The sequence below is a fragment of the Artibeus jamaicensis genome, unplaced genomic scaffold (genome assembly GCF_021234435.1).
Source record: "Artibeus jamaicensis isolate MK-2021 breed Jamaican fruit bat unplaced genomic scaffold, CSHL_Jam_final contig_415, whole genome shotgun sequence".
Lineage (NCBI taxonomy): Eukaryota > Metazoa > Chordata > Mammalia > Chiroptera > Phyllostomidae > Artibeus > Artibeus jamaicensis.
The window spans coordinates 36,155,874-36,169,708 of NW_026521823.1; the positions used below are offsets into that span (position 1 = coordinate 36,155,874).

The 13,835-nt window shown below is 45.9% G+C and overlaps 2 long non-coding RNA genes across 2 annotated transcripts; one reads left to right on the forward strand and one right to left on the reverse strand.

The window, feature by feature from the left end:
• Positions 1–1,728: 1,728 nt before the first annotated feature.
• On the forward strand, positions 1,729–9,351 carry LOC119039652 (uncharacterized). The gene is made up of 2 exons (XR_005080654.2): positions 1,729–1,837; positions 8,877–9,351. It is a non-coding gene; the product is annotated as an uncharacterized LOC119039652 (long non-coding RNA).
• LOC119039653 (uncharacterized) lies at positions 7,534–13,229 on the reverse strand. Its single transcript, XR_005080655.2, has 3 exons — positions 12,573–13,229; positions 11,006–11,100; positions 7,534–7,930 (listed from the first exon to the last, which is right to left on the reverse strand). It is a non-coding gene; the product is annotated as an uncharacterized LOC119039653 (long non-coding RNA).
• Between the last annotated feature and the right edge of the window lie 606 nt (positions 13,230–13,835).

Sequence of the window (13,835 nt, forward strand, 5' to 3'; positions counted from 1 at the left end):
CCGTGTGCAACTAACCTGACAAAGCCGGGACCCATCAGAGGCGGTGCTGCACTCAAAAACTTCAGTCCAGCAAAGGCACCGAAGAGGAAGGGCTCGCCAGGCTGGTCTGCGGCAGTTAGGCCCAGGAAAACACCGTTTGTTCTTCCGTCACTTCCCTCTCGTTCTGTGCCCACCCAGGACCCTCCGCTCAAACCCTCCACACCTGCTTCAGGGCGTTCTTGGTCTCCTGCAGCTCACGGTTTTCCTGCCTCCACTCCCCCCCCCCAACCAGCAGCACCCCAGTACTGTCACCTGCAAGGAAGGTGGCTTTCTAGCAGCGAGAGGCCAGGAGGAACAAAGCCAGTGGTGACAGTGGTCTCTTTCGAGATGGCGGGAGAAGAGTACTTAGCCATCGCTCACATCAGTCCCTTGTACCCCGTCACCGATGGTGGCCTGGGAAACGCACGGCAATAAGGCGCCACGGGAGGCTCCGTGCTCCGTGGGGCTTTGTGCCGCGGTCATTCCGGGAGGAAAGGCTCTTCCCAACTGAGGAGAGAGTGCTCTCAGCCCGCCTGTCCTCCTTCAGCAGCGGGCAGGCAGCGGGGCGGGGTAGCACCACCTCCTTCATTCCAGTGACACTGAGCAAGTTCAACGACTTGGCTGAGCCCAGCTCCCTCACCCATAAGTGAGGTCCCCAGGGGTGCTGATGGGATTAAGTAGGACCACAAACGTAGACCACGAACTTTTGGCAGAGTCTGGGAATGGGTCCGCCTTCCCTACTGCTCATTCTGGCCACCGGCATTTCCCCAGAGCCTAGCAAAATTCTCCCTGCGGCAGGTGGGCAGACAGGCTGGGCTCAAGTGGCGAAAAACTGCTTCAAGCCAACTTATTCTGCTGCTTTAATGTGTCCTGCTGAGGGGAAAGAAAAAAAAACAGCTGGTCCCCTGGCCCATGTCTAAGATCACGCTACAGTATGGGCCACTGAAATGACTGGATTCCCCTGCCCACGGCCAGGCTTGCACAGAAACCTGACTCTGCCAGTACACAGCACCTCTCGGCAGAGGACAATCTGATGACTGTTTTTCACCCGTTCATTTCTTTTCTCACTAAAATAAAAGGCGAGCACTGGAGTCAGGCCATAATTGTATCGTATATCTTGAGCCCGTTTTCTGCAGTTGTAGGTTCTACAAAGCCGCTCCGGTAGTGCAGGTTTTACCGACCAGTGAAATCCGCCCGCACCTCTGTCCTGTGCCTGGGGGCGGGGTCCCCGCAGGGAACTGCAGCCTGGCCAGTGGGAGGCTGCTGCTGCCTCCTGGCCCTGCCTCCGGGGGGACCTGAAGGGTGTCGGAGTGGGTGGGTCCCAGGGCAAGTCAGAGACCATTCCAACAGGGGTCCGGAGAGAACCGGCCGGGACAGGCTGGTGCAGGAAGAGGGCGCACGTCACACGCCGCCCGGGGCAGGTTTGTGGACGGCCAGGGGGCTGCGCCGAGGAGGCCAGAGAGGCGAGGGAGGCAGGGAGCCAGCTGCCGGGGAAGGACACCTGCCTGCGGGCAAAGCCCAGCCCGCCGGGGTCAGGAGCAGGAGCCCTGCGCTGCTCCGCTGTGCTCGGACTCAGCAGCGAGCGACGCCTCGCGCCAGCTCCAGATGCCCGGGGAGAAGAGAAACCGTACTGTGGTTGATGCAGTGAAGAATCTGCGATTAATTAGGGAGGGAGGAAGGGAGGGAGGGAGGGAGGGAAGAAATCTCCTGCCGAATCAGTAAATAAATAGAAATCCAGCTGCCCTCCGGGAAGGTGGAGACAATCCACTCTCCCAAGTGCGTGTTCTTTCCCCAACCGTCCCGCGGGCTCTGGCTGACGGTAAGATCACGAGCTTCGGGCTGGGTGTTCGGGAGGGTGGGGATGGGAGCCTTCTCCCCTCTCCTCTGCGCCCCAGGCCCTGGCGGTGGTCCCTGGAGGAGGTAAAAATTAGTCCAGATACCGGGACAAAAATACCCCAAGAGACACCCGGGAAGGGAAGGGTCAGGAGCTAAAGTGGCATCTGGCACAGCCAAGGCAGAAGGCGACTCAAGTCGAACTTACAGCCTGTCTCTCAAACGCAACATCTGGGCTCCGAATCACGACGCGAAGACAGACATTTCACCCGGTCTCACTGGTGCGCAGCAGAAGCCACAGTGATTCTTCTGTTCTGTTTGAGAAATGCTCAGTGGAGTAGGAGGCTTTCAATGTTAAAAGTGAGAGAAAAAGAGACAGACTTACAGATGGAGAGTGCAGGACAGCTAGTGGGAGGAGGGGTGGAGCAAAAAGGGAAAAGGATTCATGGACATGGACGACAGTGTGGGATTGCTGGGGACTAAATGGTAACAGAAAAAATACAATAAAACTCAATTTAAAAAATTAAATGGCTACACAAAAAAATAAAATAAAACTTTGCATTGGATATTAAAACAACAATAACAATGACAAAAAAAAGTAGGAGAAAATGCAACCCGGGGCAGAAATTTGCCTCAGTCTTTTCGCACTGAGGTCACCGTTAGCTGACCTTGTCCTGGGGCAGCGGAGGCCTCTGGGCTGTCGCAGACCCTCCAGGCTTCGCGGGAAGGAGGCTGAGCAGCCCCCCGGAGGCCGGGGAAGGGAGGGGAAGGCAGAGATCCTAGTGACACACACAGGTGTGGGTGAGCACTTGGCCGAATTCCGGTAACTTCTTTTTTCTTTCATTTCCCTGGGATTACCATGGCTGCTGTCCAAGAAGGATTGAAGTTAAATCCTTTAGAAAGTAAGTACAGAACAATTAAAACTACTTCAGGTTCAGACTTGGATACAAACATTTGGACCATAATAGACCCAAGTCAGCATCTGGGCAAGAATTCACTTCTTGTCCCACAAATCATGTATTCATCATTCAGTATGACCTGCTCTAAAATCTATAGTCAGCCTGCATTTTTCATCTAGCAAAAGCAAAAACTTCTGCACATGGTGGGCAGGGATGCAAAAATTGTGTGGCAATGAGGTGTGACTTTGGGTTAAACATTACCAAGCAAGGCAGTAGTAAATTCCCAGTGAATTACGGTGTGTAGCTTCCAAAGTAATCTTTTATTTATTAACAAATGAAATAAAATATACAGGGACTGTCAGCCTTCATTAGAGACATCAGCATACTAAAATAATAACAAAGAAAACCAACACTAGTGTTAACAGGGGTCATTTATATCCATAATGAAGCATTGCCCTATAAGAAAGACTAATAATGTTAAATATATCATTGTCTTGTGAATAAAGAAAACAGTTATCAGTATAGTAGGACACTAAGCATGGGCATTTTTTCTAATATTAGAAGTGATATATGTGTTTTTTAAATGCACCACATCTCAGATCCAGAGTGAGTTTCAGCTTTTCTGCAAGTTGCTGCTGGTCATTATAGTATATAGTTTGTGCCTTACCCGGGGTGGGGGGTGGGGGTGGGGGGAAGTCTCTTTTTTTTTTTTAAATTGAGGTATAACTCACATGCTATAAAATGAATTCTTTTTAAAATGAATACAATTCTTTTTACAATTCAGAGGGTTTCAGCATGTTCTCAACGCTACAGAGCCATCACCACTATCTAATTCCAGAAAATACTCATCACCTGGAAAGGAAGCTCCCTGCCCGAGTAGGGGTCACTCACAGCCCCTCCCCCACTATCCCTTCCCTGCCAGCCCCTCCCCCACAGCCCTAGGCAACAACTCATTTACTTTCTGTCTGTGGATTTGTCTGTTCTGGGCATCTGGTCCATGGAATCACACAGGACGTGGCCTTTTGTGTCTGGCTTCTTTCACTTAACAGTGTTGTCCAGGTTCATCCTCACTGTAGCTTATATGGGCACCTCATTCTTTTTATAGAGTATTCCGTCGTGTGGATGAACTACACTTTGTTTATTCCTCCATCAGTTTACAGACAATTAGGTGCCAAGACACCTTTGGCTTGTTTCCACTTTTTGATTCCTACAGTTCATGTGCACGTTTTTTCTGGATATATATTTTCAATCATCTTGGGTATATACCTAGGAATAGAATTAGAGGGGCAAGTGTTAACTCCGCATTTTTCGTTTTGAAGAACTGCTAGGCAGTCCTCTAAGGAGCTGCACTATTTTAGATGTCTACCTCTGAGAGTTCCTCTTTTTCCATATCCGTGTCAACACTTGTCCCTGCCTTTTTTGAAAATCCCTCTCCAGCTTCGAGATGGTAGAGTTTTGATGTGCCCCAGTAAAACCAGTAAAAAGTTCTGAAGTGAACAGTTGTGCAATGAGGCGAATGTACATAAAGCCACTGAATGACACTCTTGCAATGGTTAAAAAGGTAACATTTATGATGTATTTATTTCACCACAGTATTTGAAAGTCCTTCATGGAGAGAAGGCAGGTAGGAAGAAGGCAAAGACTACCTGCCCAAATTATGAATTAGAAAGTAGGGCTATCAGAGAATAAGTAGCGTAGACGGTGGGAAGAAAATAGACAGGGGGGAGGGCAAGAGTAGTGTGGGAAATGTAGAAGCCAAAGAACTTGAGACACATGGACATGAACTAAATGGGGGGAATGTGAGGGGAGGGGTGTGCAGGGTGGAGGGGAATGAAGGGAGGGAAATGGGACAACTGTAATGGCATAATCAATGAAATATATTTTCTAAAAAAGAAAGTAGGGATATCATAACACTTACCCTCAGGATCTGGATGGCTATTTAAGTTAAGTTGGTTAGGAGGCATTCACCGACTCTGCCCTCCAGCAACGCATTCCTCTGTGTTTGGGCTTCCTGAGGAATTGGGAGGGTGGGGAGGACAACTGCAGCCCATCAACCTTGTAACACACAGTTACAAGGGAGGAAGAGAAAGCACCCCCCCCCCCGTCCTTTTTATTGTAGTCACCCTAGTTGGTGTGGTGTGGTATTTCACTGTCATTCACATTTTCCTAATGACTGATGATGTCAAGGATCCGTTCACGTACTTGTTGGCCATTTATGTACCCTTTTCGGAGAAATATTCATTTCAATCCTCTGTCCATTTTTAAATGGGTCATTTGTCTTTTTATTGTAGAGTTGTAATAGTTCTTAATGTATCCTGGATACTAGTCCCTTATCAGATCTGTAATTTGTAAATATTTTCTCCCACTTTGTAGGCTGTCTTTTTCACTTTCTTGATGGTGACTATTTTTTTAATCCTCAACTGAGAACATGCTCACTGATGTTGGAGGTGGGGAGGGACAGAGAGAAAGAGGGAGAGAAACATTCATCAGCTATTTCTTAAACTTGCCTCAACTAGGTACCAAACCAGCAGCCCAGGCATGTGCCCTGACTGAGCATCAAACCCATGATCCTTCAGTTCACAGTACAGTTCTCTAAAAAACAAAGCCACACCAGCCAGGGCTTGACGGTGTCTTTTGAAGCAAAATAGTTTTTAATTTTGATGAAGTTTGATTAATCTATTTTTTCTTTTTTCTTGTGCTTTTTAGATGTAGTATTTAAGAAATCATTGCTTAGCCAAGATCATAAAGATCTATGTTTTTTCTAAAAGTTTTGGCTCTTATTATTAGGCCTGTGATCCATTTTGAGTTAATTTTTGTATATGGTATGAGGTAAAGGTCCGAGTTCATTCTTTGCCTATGGCTACCCATTTGTCTCAGGGCCATTATCAATAAATCCCATTGAATTTTGGGGGGGAGTGCCCTTGTCAAAATCAACTGACCATAAATGTACGGGTTTATTTCTGGACTCTAAATTCTATTCTATAGACATAAAGGTTTATATTTTGGCCAGTACTACGCAGCCTTGATTACTGTACCTTTTTAGTATATTTAGAAATCAGGAAGTGTGGGTCCTTCAACTCTGGGCTTTTTCAAGATCGTTTCGACTGTTCTGGGTCCCTGCACTTCCATGTAAACTTCAGGACAGACTCACTTCCTGCTGGGATTTCGGTAAGGACTGTGGGATCTGTAGATGGATGTGGCAACGTCACTTTCTAACGGCATGAAGTGCCCAGCCTACGGACACAGGGCCTTTCCTTTCCTTTAGTGTTTTCCAGTGACATTTTTAGTTTTCAGAGGACAACTTTCTCGCTGCTTTTGTTAAATTTATTTCAAGTATATTACTCCTTTTGATGTTATTTATATGGGACTTCAGATTGTTCGGTACTAGTATAAAGACACAGATGAGTTTGATCTTGAGCCCATATTCTAGCACTTTGATGGATGAACTCATTTATTACTCTAATAGCCTTTCCTGTGTGTGTATGGATTCCTTAGGATTTTCTACATACTAGAACAAGTCATCTTTAATGGAGATAGATTTACTTCTTCCTTTCTAACCTGGATGAATTTTTTTTTTCTTTCATAATTTCCCTACATACCCTCCAGGACAGGGTTAAATAGAAGTGGTGAATATTCTTGTCTCATTCCTGATCTTAGGGAGAAATCATTCAGTTCTTCACCACTAAGTATTATGCTAGCTGTGGATTTTTTTGTAAATGCTCCTTTTCACATTAAAAGAGTTCCCTTCCCTTCCAAATCTGTTGAATGTGTTCTGTTGTGTCTATGAAAGGATGCTGGCTTTTGTCCAGTGCTTTTTCTGCATCTATTGAGATGACCATGTGGCCTCTGGCCTTTATTCTATGAATGCAGTGTTTTTCACTGATGGATTTTCACATGTTAAACGCACCTTACATTTGTTGGATAAATCCCATTTGGTCATGGTATGATTTATATGTTGCTAGATTCAATTTACTAGTATCTGTGAGGGTTTTTGTATCTCCTCACACAGGATATTGGTCTGTAGTTTTCTTGTGATACTCTTGTCTGGTTTGGCAAAGCATGGTGCTGTTTTCTTAACTCCAAACATTTTCGTAGTATTTCTTCTGGACTAGCCTTCCTAGCCATACAAGGGCAAAAATCATACATCTTTTACAGTTGTACCTCACTTTTACTACTGTCTTTAGATAATAAAAATGTATTACACTTTTATCATCTACCATAATCACTGTGCTTGGTTTCAAACATCGCTTGGCTCTTTCTCAATATCATTGAGAAGCAATAAAACCACAGTGGTAACAATAAAGTTCATGAGCGATGCCAGACATTGTTCTGAGCACTTTACAAGCATTATTTCACTTCACAAAGCTAAGAGCAAAGCAATAAGAGGATGAGCCAGGATTCAAATTCTAACACTGGAATCCCAAGTTCATGCTCTTAACCACTATATTTTAGCATTTAAAATCTTCAGAAGACATTTTAAGTATTTAAGAACTTTCAGAAGAGGTGATCTAACCATTTTTTTTAGACATGTCAGCACTGACTAGGAAAAGCACGTGCCTTTTTCGGAAACTACTCTGAAGATGCAAAACATCCATTTATGACAAAGTGATTCTTCCATTTAAATATTGGCCACATTGCCTTGCACGGCAATGAAGACGTTTGCAAGTAAATAAATGGTCTCACCCAGTACTTTTACTCTCCTGCATGGTGTAGAGGAAAAGACCATCCAATTCTATTTTAAATATTTTTATTTTTAACAGAAAAAGAAAAATAACACTAGCCATCATCTGAAAGATGCTTTAACAGTCAAATTTGAAATACCTTGGCTTCGCAGAAGTGTTGCAAAGTTAGTGTGCCAGTCCTGCTGCTCTCCAGGCTTACTAGGCAAGCGGGAGCTCAGCCTGCCTTCAGTCCCTGCTGTGCACTGAAGGCGCACCACGCACACAGCAACCACAAATACACGTCTTATCAATTATAAGCATATTGAATGAGACAGCCTGTTCATCGTCAGCCCCCCGCTTTTCTGCACCTACTCCGTGACAGACGCCACACGGGATGGGAGGTAGCACAAGGAGCAGACAGGCGCCGCCCTCAGACAGTCTCAGAGAGCTGAGTTCCGCTGCGCACTCATGGTCAGCTTAGGCAAGTCGCTTCAACTCTTTAAGCCTCGGTTTTCTCATCTGTAAAGTGAGCATAACAATAACACAGTTATGTGGCCATGAAATTAAATAATCCACATAAAGTATTTTTCTCAGGGCCTAGCACATGGTAAACACTTGGTAATATGAATAATTATAAAATAAAAAATTGAGGATAGCCTCCCTTCTCAAGTAGCTTATGATATCATAAGTAACAGTGACAAGAAGCAAAATGTTCTATAAATCGAAAGAATAGGACAAAGTGTGAGTGGGGCTTTAATAACCAAAGGTCACCAAACAGCTGGAGAGGAGAGGATAACAGCAGGGGTGTCCAACCCGCAGCCCGTGGCCTGAGTGCAGCCCAGGGTGGCTGTGAATGCGGCCCAACACAGAATCGTAAATTTACATAAAACATGAGATTTCTTTTGTGATTACGTGCCACCAAGTATTTAGCGTGTGGCCCAAGACAACTCTTCTTCTTCCAGTGTGGCTCAGAGATGTCAAAAGGTTGGACACCCCTGGTGCAGGAAAGGACAGTAATTTAAGAGCAATCAAGGAAGCTGGAGGACACCTGGAAGGAACAGTGGGTGCCGAGGTGCCAAGGCCTAGAGTCCTGGGGGCGGGGCTGTTCAGTGAGCAGCGTGTGTGGGGAGGAGCCAGGAAAGAGATGACCCACAATGCACCTGGAGGGCCCTGCTGTCCCAGCTGCGAGTTTGCAGGTTAGATGGTGTGTTAAAAAGTTTACTGAATGGGACTTTTAATTGAAAGCTGATGGTTTGTTTTCGTTTTTTAGGTTTAGGATCCAAAATCATTTCAACTTAGACAATATTTTAAACTCTTGGGGGGGTCACTGATCTTTTGGACCACTCAAAGCTAACTTGAAAGGAACTTCAGGGAACAAGAGCTCTTCTGTGATTTTTGACGTTGTGTTAAAAGTCATAGGAAGCTTTACCATATGTTGATTAAGGGGTTCTCCTTGTTTCTACAGAGCCTTCGGGGGCGATCGGCCAGAGCCAGCGTTATTTAGAAGAATCCAGAAAGTGCTCTTCATCCCCTAGGATGGTGCGCGCCTTAGAACAGTACGATTTGGATCAGACTCTGCGGAGCAGCAGCGTTTCTGGAGACCTCTGGGTGCCGTGGTCAGAGACCACATTCCGAGCAAGGTCGGCGGCCACAGAACAGCTCAGTGCAGCCCGACTCTGCCCATCCAGACCAGGAGGCAGCCGGGGACATGGGAGCCCTGACGCAGGTCCACACTGTGACCTCCCGCGGGCCCGCCAGCTTCACGGTCACCCTTTGCTCCTCCTCCCTCCCTCCCTGTGCCTTTTCCGTCCTCTTCTACTGAGCTAACCTTGACCCTTTCCCACCTCCGTCCAACTTCCTGTCTTCAGATTACACACTTAGCTGTGACTTTGCCCTAAAGTTTTCACCTTCTCAGAGTCTATTAAATTCCTTTGCCTGTAGTACACATGCTATTACTAACCAGGAGGAGCTGTGTTTGCTTATATCTGAGAAGGGACTTAAAACAAATATTAAGAAAGAGTGGAATGCCAGCACCTCATGTTCCAGGATTCCCTTGGGAGACCATTAGCTAAACTGTTGCCAGTGCCAACGGCCCTGTTTACTTCTGCTCTAGGTAGTAGTACATGATCCGTATGGAAATGACATGCAGCAGCGTTTTCATTGGCCTCGACCTGCTCTTTGCCTGATCAGCTTGAGAGTCTCTCTTTTGAATCCAGAGAGGATTCAAACTTCTCGTGGCACAGAGAAGTTTTCTAATTCTTTGCTCAGAATCTTCCATCTTACCCAGTCACAGGAATTATGGGAGTTTGGTCTACAAGAGAACTTTTAGGCTGTCGATATGACCAGGCAGACTAACTGGCCGATCTACTTACCAAATATAACACAGGAGGTTGACTCCATTCTAGAGTGGGTTTAAAATCCACCAACTCTGTATTCATTTCCTAAGCATGGGCAGAGATAAGCAAAGTGACAGTCACGTGCATGGGCACAGTGCCTCTCACGAGGCTTGGCACACAGTAGATGCCCAATAAATATGGATTTGGTGGAATGACCAAGCCAGACATTTTCCCTGGTGACACAGGCATAATCTGACCCTGCAGAAGACCAGAGGGTGAGGAACGAGGAACGGAGGAAGAACTCGAGTGCACTCTATCTTTGATATTGTGCAAAATCCAATCCCAACGTCTTCTTGGGACCCTGGAGCTCAGCCATGGCATCCCTGCTGTTCACGGCAACACCGTTTGACTTCAGATTTTTGCAGTTCAGATCTTTGTGTCCATTCTCGACCTTCTCTTCCACACCTCAACTATGCAGTGAATCACTGTGACTTAGTGATTATCTCTTCATAATTCTTAAACATCTCTGCCTTCATGCCCTAGAAGTACGTCTTAAATGCCATCAGTCCGTGTCCTCAGCAGGACTGAGTGTCACTCACATCCCGAGGCTCCACTCCTGATAAAGACTTTTCGGTTTTTAAGCTCCTCTGGCAGGATCTAATAATCAACCTATTTTAAAAAGAACTGTTTTGATACCTGACCTCTTCTATTATAATGCAGTTAAAGTCTCCTGGTATTTGTTTAAATCAGCAGAAATACAGGCTCATGGATCTGGCTTATTAAATAATTATTGATCAGTTACCATATGCCAAATGAGAGGTTTGCATTTATGTTTCTTGCTAATACAACATACCAGCCTTGTCATCTTCTCTCATATAGTTTTGTTCCTCTAATGTAGAGGTCACCAAATGATGGCCCAACACCTGTTTTTATAACTAAGGCTTTACTGAAACACAGCCACTCCCACTTCTTTACAAATTATCTATGGCAGCTTTCTTACTACAAGGACAGAATCGAGCAGTTGCCACGGACACCACATGGCCAGCAGTGGCTAAAATACTTAATAGCTGGCCCTTTAGAGATGAAATTCGCCAACTAAAATATTGCTTTCCAATGGCCCTTCTTTAACTGCCATTGAGAGACTAGACACTTCTGTGCCCGAGTGGGCTATTGACTTAATTCTGGAGACATGGCCACTGAATCTCTCTAACAAATATTTCCAGCATTCCCAGCGTGGGCTAGCTACCCCCCACCTCACCTCTTGTGCAAACGAAGTTCTGCAACATGCAGCAGAACATCAGCAGAGAGCTCACCAGAGAGCAAGTGATCAGAAAGCGCTGGCCTCTCTCTCCCCTGCAATGAACGAGAGGTTATCACTCGGTTGTGTGCTCTTGATGGGAGCTCTGTGGCCACGGGGGAATGTGGGCCTTTTTCTGTCCATTTGGCTCCAAAGCCCCAAATCATTTTCCTCAAGTTCTCCTTCCCCATTTCAGAGTCCCTTACCCTCCCTTTGTGTCAAGGCCCAAGTGAGGCCAGAAGGTAGTTTTTCTTCCCAAACATCCTTGACGCTGTACTTCAGGAGCTTTAAAGAGTAATTCCAGTGTTATTTACACTAAAGATACCACCCAGAGATACACTTTTCGAGCAGTTCCACTTCCTATAGGATCCGCAGGCTTGATTCAAACCCACGCTCCCTAATCCAAGAAATACTCTTTGTGTACAAACTCGAAACTTTGGAAACCTGTTTGATTCGTGACTTTTCTAAAGGAGTAATTCATTTCCAATCTCTGCTCAATGGGAAGCACAAGCTTCCCGTTGCTATGACGTAGGTGAGCCAATCGGCCCTAGTGCTGACTGCTCCGGGAGGTTAACTCACGTCACACCTGATGACTGCTCAGAACTGCAACAGGTCATGACGTAGGTCCCTTCCAACTTCAGTCCCCATTCCAAGAAAATCGACTAGCAACTATCCACAGACCAGTCCCCACTGCAGAAATCCCAGTGCCCGGGGTGAGGCTGAAGCGCTTCTCCCAAACGCAGAGACTGAAGACTCCATCAGAAGGAGAAAAGGAACAGCCACCTCTGAGTGCAGAGACCACCCCTTCTCTGGGCTGACACAGCCCTGCATCCACAGGGACCCGGGGTCCTATGGAATCTCCAGGGGAGAAGCGAGCCCCAGGGTGACAGCCAGCTCACCCAAAGTTGCAGGATGCTTCCTGACAAGCCCACTCAGATCTTGCCCCACAGGGACCACTGGGGATCAGACAGAGATGGAGAAAGGGGGGGATTCGAATCTTGGCAGAGCATGTTCCTGCTCGCAGGGCACCTCAGCAGAGGCTCCAGCCGGCAGCAACGCTCATCTGCAGAGTGCAGCCAGGGGCCTGGTTGGCCAGAGAGTCCGGCTGACGGATCTGCCCGAGTCAGATCCCCAGTCAGCGAGCCATACTACTGCCCCCCTGAGGCAGGGAAGCGAAATCACGGCCACACAGCACAGCTTCAAGTCCCGGCCAGCCAGGGAGCCCGGATAGCCAAGAAACCCACCTGACAGCCCCATTTGGGCGGAATCAAGCCCTGTACAACCACTGAGCATAGCAAAGAATTCAGAATAATTCTTCTGCAGTAGATTAATGAACAACAAGAATACACAAAGAAACTAAACAAAGCTAGGAAAATAATACATAAACAAAATAAGAAGATGAATCAATGAAACAAATAGAAACCATCAGAAAAAAAGAAAAACAGCCCTGGCCCGTGTGGCTCAGTTGGTTGGACCATCATCCCGTAACCTAAAGGTTGCAGGTTTGATCCCCAGTCAGGGCACATACCTAGGCTGCAGATTCGATCCCCAGTCCGGGTGTGCACGGGAGGCAACCAATCGATGCTTCTGTCTCGCATCGATGTTTCTCGCTCTCCCTTCCTCTCTCCCTTCTTCTCTCTCTAAAAGCAATGAAAAAATGTCCTCAGGTGAAGATTAAAAAAAAATTTTTTAAACCCAGAAATTCTAAAGCTGAAGAATATAATACTGCCACTGAAGAACTGCAAAGAGTTTAAACAGCAGAGTCAACCAAGCAGAGGAGAGAATCACTAGTGTAGAAGAGAAATTATTTGAATTTTTTTATCCCAAGGAACAAAAAGAACATGAGAGTGGAGAAGCTCTATGGGAGTTGGGGACATCCATAAAAACAAACAAGATACGCATAGGGGAACCCCAGAAGGAGAAGAGGAAGGGAGAGAGAATGGAAGTCTATTCAGAGCAATAATGGCTGAACACCTCTCGAGTTTGGGATGAGAAATGGGTTTCCAGATGATTGAGGCCGAAAGGATCCCAAATAGGTTGAACTAAAAAAAGGGCCACACCAAGACACATTATAACTCAGTCATCAAAAGTCAAAGACAAATTTAAGAACTTTGAATGCAGCAGAAAAGAAACAAATTACATAATAGGGAACCCCCATGAGATAGGTGAATTTTTCAACACAATAGGAGAGAGTGAGGTGTTATACTCAAAGTTTTGAAAGGAAAAAATGTCAACCAAGACAATGATAGCCAGCAAAGCTGTCTGTCACAAACGAAAGGAGAGGTAAAGCTATTCATAAACCAGTAAAAGCTGTGGGAGTTCATCACCAGGAGAACTGTCTCACAAGTCATACTGAAGAACATTCTGCCAGCTGAAGTTTGAAAATGCTAATTAACATTATAAAAACATGTCAATGTGCTAAAACCCACTGTTAATGGTAAATATGTGGTCAAAATCTCATTTGCTAATATGGTAATGGTGGTGCATCATTAGCTAGAACTAATCAACAAATCCAGTAAAATGGCAGGATACAAAGTCAACATACACGTGCCTCTATACACTAACAATGACCTATCTGGAAAAAAAAAAAAAGAAAACAATCCCATTTAAAAATTGCATCAGCCCTGGCTGATATAGCTCAGTGGATTGAGCATGGGCTTGAAGGGTCACCAGTTCGATTCCCAGTCAGGGCACATGCCTGGGTTGTGGGCCAGGTCCCCATTGGGGGCCATGTGAGAGGCAAACACACATTGATGTTTCTCTCTCTCACCCCCTTCCTCTCTCTCTAAAA